At 34.8% G+C, this 9,169-nt stretch overlaps 1 long non-coding RNA gene across 1 annotated transcript; it reads right to left on the reverse strand.

Moving 5' to 3' along the window:
• Positions 1 to 3,559: 3,559 nt before the first annotated feature.
• LOC110094651 lies at positions 3,560 to 5,686 on the reverse strand. Its single transcript, XR_002302892.2, has 4 exons — positions 4,866 to 5,686; positions 4,751 to 4,789; positions 4,579 to 4,645; positions 3,560 to 4,502 (listed from the first exon to the last, which is right to left on the reverse strand). It is a non-coding gene; the product is annotated as an uncharacterized LOC110094651 (long non-coding RNA).
• Positions 5,687 to 9,169: the final 3,483 nt, after the last annotated feature.

Genomic DNA, 9,169 nt, shown 5'->3' on the forward strand with positions numbered 1-9,169 from the left:
GTTATTGAGAATTTTGACATTCTATAGGCATCTAAATTTTATAAGTCTCTTGAACAGAACAATCTATCAAAAAGTGAAATTTAGTAGAGATACAGTGGAAATTACACAAATATAAAAACTTAAATTCTTACTATATATTTTATTTAAGACAAGATTAGTCCATAGAAGAGGAGGTATCACCAATAACTTATGGAGAGTGTGAGTGTATAAAATCTGAAGTTCCAACACCCAATTTATAAGTTATTATATATTATTATATTATATATATATATATACTAATTATGTGTGTGTGTGTTGTGTGACGCAAGGTTCCCATTCCATTGATTTTTAAGAAGCTGTAGCTGCTTCCACGTTAGTCACAATATAATGATGTTCATATTTTCTTTGGATTATATTTTCACTTTCATATACTGTTTTTCCAGATCTCGGCGATTTGTGGTGATATTACAAATGTATATGTTATTCAATATGCCATGCTTACCCACATATGCCATGCACATTAATGCAAGTTCAATTTAACAAAAAATTGTACTGTAAAATCAGGGATGTATGTATATACTTGAGAAAATATAGTCTTCTCTATCTTCAAAAAAATGCATATTTCCCAATGGCATTATCAAAAAACCTTATTAATTGATCAGTGTATAATTAAACAATACACAAATCACGTTTGTCCAATACGTGGGGTCGAGCTACATGAGAGAATTTATTTTGTGTCTCCTTTGTTTGTCATGGCTGTTAAATCATATACATGTAGTTACAATTTATGATAAGAAATCATTCTATATTTTACTATCAGTTTTTTAGTTCCCTTTACTTTTTAACATAGGTCAATCTATACCTCTACTTTCCCTAACGTGGTGTCATCGGAAGGTGGTTTTTGTTCACATCTTAAGCGATACTCTCTTAATTATATTCCCATAGCTACTCACCTTTGGTTAACGTTTGACTAATTTATGATATGCGCCGTAGTATGACTACTTAATTTCCTATTTGTATTTTTGCAATTGTATATGTTTTTATGATTCACCTATTTTTGTTGATTTATTTATGTATCACTAACTTTTTGAAAAATTGTTTAGCTATTGTGATGTAAGCTTATATTGTTCAGGGAAATCCTACTACTAGAATTGGAATGCGAAACTTCAAAGAGCAAATAGGCAATTTAGAGTCTTTCATATATAATTGAAGTGCAAGTAATTTTCTTTATTGATTGAGGAGATCACAGTGATCATGTAACTGATTAACCTGAGACACAACCGGGGAGGTTTAAATGTCTATTTTTTATAGGCTGCATTGTACTGTTGTATCACTATCGTCGGGTTCGATCTCTGGTAAGTTTATTTCCCATATAGCAAGTCAAGAATAGAAATGAAAATTTTGGGTGTGATCATTGGGACGTCCAAATGAATATTCTGTTTTTCGATATGAAGTTGAAAGACAGATCTCGGTTTGTCTCGGCTCCTAGTTGGTTCGTAAGGGACACGTTCCCGTTTCGTACAAGGAGGAACGACGTTTAGTCTGTTCTCCGACATTTTCAAGTTGATTTCGTAGAGACGATCCCGTTTCGTACAAGGAACGGAGGTTTCGGGTCTGCGTCTCACAAAAAAAATAAGTATGATCGTACGGGACAAATGTCGAGTTTACGTTAAGCGAAGTACTCAGGGTCCACTCAACAATTCGTCTATTCTAGCACTTCTTAACAGAAAGAACTGCGTTTCATACAATATAAACATTAGAGAATTTCATAGACTATTATACCGGCGAACTTGGTTCGTATATCGGGAGAAATGAAATAGATGCGTTCTATGAATTATTCGTTACGATTACAAAGGTTTTACGCACCTGTATTTAGCTCGTTCGTAGTCGATAACATATGCTCGGTACTGTCGATCGTACTCGCTCCAAATTTAAAGGAACTACAAATTCTCTTAGACTCATATTTCGTGTCATTTTGGTATTGCAAGGAATTACTAAAAACTGACGTAATGATTCTTATATTTTGATTTTTTTCAAGCTTTGCATTGAAGGATAGACTACAGAGGTGTGAGAGGATTTCTTCCTAGCTTGGGGTGTGAAAGAGTATACAGGTTACTCAAGGGTAAGAGATCTCTATGTGTTGTGATTTATGTTTTTCACTCTTCTTTACTTGAGTCCTTCTAGAGCGTTAGTGAAAGATCTGAGTGATAATCTGCCAACATTATGGAGTACAGTGAACACAGCAACGGTTCTCTACCGACGCTTGGGAGGAGTGTGAAGGACGGAGGTTCACTGCCTACACTTGGGGGAGAATCCCCACTAATCTGTGACGTTTTAATGGAGGACGACGATACTCTGCCGCACCGGGATTTGCTGGTAACGATTTTGGAAGCTTCCGCCTTGTGTGGGGGCAACAGTTAAGTCACTTTTGTTGGTGATATGCAATTAATTACCAGAAGGAGTCTTCAGGGTAGTGACAGTATAGGTCGTGTATTGACGAACTTAATTCTTTGTGTAGTGTTAAGCATTTTCGCTTAAGGTTACTTGCATGAAGTTTTATTACAGGTGATTGAAGAAGTTTATTTTGAAACTATTAATACGTTGCTTTGTGAAATCAATCTCGGCGTTTTTTCAAATTTAAAATCCAAGAGAATTTTTAATTACTCACATCACCCCCCCCTTGGTAAGCTTGGAATAAGTTAGGTTTAACAACCTATTAATGAATTCAACAAGTAATATTTCACAATTTCGATAACTAGTCTGCTGGCGTAAGACCATCGCATATCTGGTATTTCCTTAATCTCTTGCCTTAAAACTTGATAATTATTGTCTCATTTTAACAGATTTTATTTCTTGATGGCACAATCGAGGCTATATAAGTATCAGGTCTCTACACCTCTTGATAGAATTTGTCTAACTTAGCTCTTGAGGAATACTATTCATATATCAACAAACTAAGCATGTGCACACACTTAAACCATCCTACTTGTATTTTGTTGATAAATATCCCATCATTTTCACCACACTCTGAAACAATAATACCTAAATATCTAAAGGGTACTCTTATTAATGACTTGATGCCAAGCAATCCCCTCACATAGTTTTACTACTATACACTCCATATATTCAATTTGATCCTATCAAGAATTTAAACCATTGTAATTCTCTAAGTTGCCTCCATAATTCAGTTTTTCTCAACTCCCTCTCTATCTTATCAACTATGTAGAATCATCTAAAAAAAAGATACACCAGGTACTCTCTTGCAATGTCTAGTGGAACATCATGCTAAAGCAAATATGGCTTAAGGTGAGATTTGATGTTAATTTCAACCGATGGAAAAATATAGCATTTTGGTCAAACACCGTGTGTGTTGAAAACTATAGCTTCTACTACATATCTTTGATTTGCTATATTTTATAATGTGTTTATTAACTCTCTATTCTTTTTCAAGAACTCTCCATAGCACTTCTCTTGGAACTTTATCATATGCTTTCTCTAAATCAATAAATATCATATGTAGATCCTCCTTATTCTCTCTATATTTCTCCATCAAGCCTCTCAATAAATGTATGGCTTCCATAGTAGACCTACCCGGCATGAATCCAAATTTATTTTGAGAAAAAAAATGTATTTTATTACATAGGAAAAGAAAAATCTATCTAAATGAGTAATCAATTCAACACATTCATGTAATTATAATGGAGCAGTCAAAAGTATAAAATGGGGAAGTGAAGAAATTTAATCAAAACCAACACATCTTTAAAACACCAAAATAAATATTTTCACATCTAAGATGTAAGCTTGACATGTAACAAACACCTTGTAGATAAGGGAATAAATTGGTCAATGTTTCAGATGTCTTGCCAAATTAATGTGAAATAAATACCATTGGAACCCATTTCAACATATCTGGCAAAGAGCGCTTTATCAGATGAAACTAGAAAATTATCCATTTTTGGTAGTCAGCTTGGTGATTTGAAATGTCCAGCTTTAAACCCTCTTCGGCCCAAAAGTCTTTCAAAGCTAACTAAAATACTTATTTCTAAAACACTTTCAAGTTGACATTCATTTCAACCAACAATACAGACCTGCTGAGGACTTTTCACAGGTGATCCTTGGCCGAACTTAAACATTGTGGATAGTGGTATATACCGGTAAATGTCAAAGCAAAACAGAATATCAGTTTTGGGCTTTTAAATAGCATAATAGAAAAAATAGGTTTTGTCCTGAGCTCGCAATAATTTATCAAGTGTAATCAAAATGTACCAGCCTGACAAATATTTAATTCGATTTTCCATAAAAAGAAATGATGCGTTGTCCCTTAATGTTATATAAGTCAGTTAAAGGAAATATGGCGGTCATTATAGCACAGTAATTTCAGATCCACAAAATGTGAATTAAGAAAATTTAAAGAAGAATACGAACTTGCTAAAAAAAGAAAGTTCTTACAAACCCATTCCCGCAGCAAGCCCATTGTCCAGAAACATCAGCAACCTGAACATGAACACGATAGAATAGTCCACCTGGCAGCATCAACTCTTAAGCTGGCCACCATAACAGAAATAAACCACTTTTACACAAAGATTGTAGGAAACTCACCACAATCCAAATGTGCAAAGGATGCACGCAGAGATGGTACCGCTTCCACTTGATCGAAACGATTATACTATCAAAATACCCCACGAAAACATCAGCTGACAAGTTTCCAATATTGCTCCCAAAAGGTAACAATACACTACAAATATTAAAAAAATAAATAAAAATCGCTTACATGCTGGTCGCTAGCATAGACAGGAAGAACCCATCGTACCTGTACATAAAAAAAAAAACAGGGCTTAAAAATCAGAATTTCGAAGAGCCGAGGAAAAAGGAGCCGCAGGACTCACCACTTGAAGTCAACCCCAGGCATCGCCATGGCATCGAGATGAGTGAAGATGGTTTCGGCAAACCCTAGATTCCCAAAACAGCGAAAAAGAAAGTCACTCTAAAAGAACCAGATCGAGGGGTGCAGGAAGTTGTTGTCGTGCATACGCGCATCCGATTTTTTGAATTGAAGCTTCCAATTCGACTCTACTGCTCGCGTGGTAGTAGCATGAGCGCTCTGCACAGCTAGTAGTTCCGTTGTTATCGGGATAAATGCCGTATTCGTTGTTATCGGGATAAATTCCGTATTCGGTGTTATAATTTTGGAATTTTTACATAATTAACACTTAAAATAAGTCTATTTAACTATTTAACACCTAAACTTTCATATTTACTTATATACCACCTTAAAACTGTTATTCTCATCAAAAATAACATTCCGTATCCTCCCGTCAACACCAAACCGCGCAAGAGCGCGGGAACCCCAAACTCGAGCAGAGCAACTTCCTCTCTTGATGTAATCGCACAGTTCGCCAATCTAGTTTGCGAATCTCACTGCTCGTCTTCTCCTTTTGTGAATCTATTCGCTTGGTGTCTTCTCCAGCTAGTGGAGACACATGCATTTCTTCTCTTTAGGTATTTTGTTTTGATTCCTCTGCAGCTCCAACTGATATGTTCTGCTTTTATCAATATGCAGCATTTGTTTCCTCTGCAGCTTGGCGTCTTTTCCAGCTAGTGGTTTAATCTGAATCGTTTACAAATTGTGGTTTATACAATTTTATTGCAAACAAGTTTATACCAAATATTTGTCCAAGCTTCGCTTTCCATAAAAGGTTCAAACACAATCATAAATAACTATATTCCTTGAAGTATCTGCATCTGTTTGCCCAAGCTTCGGCTTGAAAGGATCAAAGCATCGCAGGAAATTGAACTAAAATGCTATAGGCAAAGTAAAAGTTCGCATGAAAGGTTTCTGTTTGCTTAACTGGATGCGAACTTCAGATTAATAAGCTACCGGTAAAGTTCGGGCTTAAGCAAAGATTTGGCCAGAGACCGTAAGCTGATTGCGAGTGAAAGAAGGTGTTCGAAGACGAAAACGGCATAGAAAGAAGGAGAAGAGCATACCTATCGGAACAGATTGATGACTCGATCTGGCGAGTTGAAGAGGAGGTGAAAGCAGTGAGACAACCGAGCGAGAGGAAGAGGAGGTCAAGGCATAGCAGACAGTCGGGTTTTCGGTTTGACGGGATGGAAACGTAGGGGTAGTCTTGATGAGGGTTAGGCTTTTTAAGTGGTATATAGGTAAATATGAAAGTTTAGGTGTTAAATAGGTAAATAGACTTGTTTTAAGTGTTAGGTATGTAAAAATCCCTATAATTTTTAATGTTTATGTGAGCTTCCGGGGTTGTTAGGATGAGAAATTATTCTTTGGAGAGGCTGAACATATACGTTGATATTTAATTTAGTTCTTTATTTTATTTTTGGCAATCGACTGATCCGGCTCAGAGGCCCTCTCAAGAGATGAAAATTGAATTGGGGAGATCAAAAGTTTTGGAGCTAATTCACTTTGCATCTTGGCATTCACTTTTAATATTTGGCGTTCAGTGTCACTTTCATCTTTGACTTTCCAACGATTTATTATTCAACTGTATCCAGGCACTAAGTTCATCATCCACCAACAGGATTAGTCCATCATTCTCATTCAGCTTATATTCATAGTTATTTTTTTGGCTTATCTCTCAAAATAGGTTTTAGGTTTTAAGTTTAGAATTTTTAGAGTTTGGTGTTTTTGCTTGTCATTTTATAAGTTAGCACATGACCCTCCAATGAACGCTAAACATAATCCACTATTAAAAAAAGCGAAAAGGGCAATCAATTTGGCGTACACGGGTTAGACGCTTTTGGTGCTACAGACAGGTGAATATAAACCGTCGTGCAAAATTTTTATTTATTATTATCGATTGTGAATGGACTTTATATTTACTTGGTTAGTATTATTTGTATATTAAATGCGTATTCATTGTGTATCAACTCTGTATTGACTGTGTTTTGAGCTATTATTCCATTTCCAAAATTATGTTGCACAGTTTTCAAATTACTAAGTTATTTTTGTTTATTTGGTGAATCTTTTTCAAACTATGTATTAACTACATATAAATTGCATATTAATTGTGTACTTACTGTGTATTCGCTGATATCAACTTTGTATCAACTGTCATCCATTTTTAAAGTTAGGTTGCAAAGTTTTTAAATTTTTAAGTTGTTTTTGTTCATTTTCGACTCTTTTTTTAACTTAGTATTAACTGCATATTTAGTATGCATCAACTACGCATTTATTATATATCAATTGTATTTTACCGTATATCGATGGTGTATCGAATGTGCATTCAGAATTAAACTTGTAATAAAAAATATTTTCAATAAATTGTCAAGATAACATCAATGTGTATTTACCACGTAATAACTATATATTTATTACATATTTACTATGTATTTTTCTGTGATGTCTGCTTATGTATGCTCGGCCTTCTACTTATCATTGTTATATATAAACTCTTAGAACTATCTGTGAATCTTTCGTCGAGATAATAAACAAGGATGTCGAGGACACATTTAAGTTATTAAACATATAGCAATTTTTGAAATTTCCTATCATTTAAACATAATGTTCCACTAATATATGAGATGCTCAAATTCTAGGATATTCCTTAGCATTACTTTATCATCAAGGGTCATGAGATAAAAGTCACATGAGATGAAGTGTCTCTGCTTACAGGATTGCCAAATAAAGCTGCTGAGATCTTCTAGTAGAGCGAGCCACTTACAAGATACAGATCAATGAGTATTAAGAGTGATATGATATAAATTAATAGATCAACTGATCGATCCATTCATTATGTTAAAGATATTTATTATATTCTTATTGTCAAATTTATTTTTTTCCTTAATAATTATAAAACACCAAGAAGGCACTTAATATCGCGAATAATATAAATGAGATCTCTTATATTAACTATGTCGAGTCCACAAGGGAGTTTTTAGCTTATGAGTTTAATAAAATTGCCAGAACGTTTGCTATGCATAAGCCACTAGGTTATCTAAATACTTTGATACCTCAGTTAATTGTGAATTCAAAGAGAGCCTAAATATCATTCTTATTATTAATTCATTTTACTAATTCATTAGATAACATTACATTTGTTCTTCTGCATATTTGATTTCTGGAACACTTTTCAATAAATGTCAATAGGTACCTTGACTTAAGACCCAATTTTCTTCGATGGGCAATACATATATATTTTATTCTGCTGAAAAGGCCTATAATTTATTTGAACGTTAAAGAAAAGGAAGGTACACATGTAAATTTATCTTTGAGCATATTTTAATAAATCCCTCTAAGATTGGAGATTTGCTATCAATGAAATAATTTATGTGTAGATTTTTTATGTCCTCCTAGGAGTAACTCAAGAGGAAGAAAACAACCTACTAGCTGACTGCACTGTAATCCACTACTTCTAAACACCAAACCTCTCTCATTCTCCTCAGCAAATCCCCTCTCCAACGACACAAAATTAATTCCCCACCCATACCACTCATTTTCCCCATCACCCCCACCCCCCAACCACATTCTTCCTAACAAGTCCCCCCTCATTCTTCCCAAAACGCCCCTCCTTATTCTCCCCAGTAAGCCCTCCTAGAACTAAGTTTAGGATTGAGCTACCATCCAGGATAAATTTCTAACAACACTCTTTACAACATGCACAAATCTTTTCAATGACCTTGAAAATAGGCTGAGCACAAGGCTTGAGTGACTAGAAGAAAATATTGATTATATTAAATACAAGCCTATCCACCATATTGCTTAGTGTAAATTTGAACCTGAGCAACCTCCTATTTTCTTTTTCTCATCCTTCTAGGAAGCCGCCCAGCTAATGCACTTCCTCTCGTCGATATCAAAAAGGAAGGCTCAGATGATTCAATTCCCTCTTTTATTGATAAAAAGGAGGAAGCCCAGTTGATGCACTTCCTTCTGTTGGTAGCAAGGAGAAAGCCTCAACTAATACAATTCCTCATTATGTCGATGTTGACCTCATTTTTGTATGAGGTCATCAAGACCTATCCAAATCTTTGCTTGGTGATTTGATGCTTGACAATTACCCATTTGTCAATCATCTAAATCTCATTCGATTTTCACTCTAGACCTCAATTCATCCTTCTATCAACCTTTAATCTGGCCTTCAACCAATCTTCAATCATATCCATTCAACTACACTTATTCATTTAACTATAATTGATATAGAAAATTCAAATTTAATAAACTAAACCC

The sequence above is a fragment of the Dendrobium catenatum genome, unplaced genomic scaffold (genome assembly GCF_001605985.2).
Source record: "Dendrobium catenatum unplaced genomic scaffold, ASM160598v2 fragScaff_scaffold_0, whole genome shotgun sequence".
NCBI lineage: Eukaryota > Viridiplantae > Streptophyta > Magnoliopsida > Asparagales > Orchidaceae > Dendrobium > Dendrobium catenatum.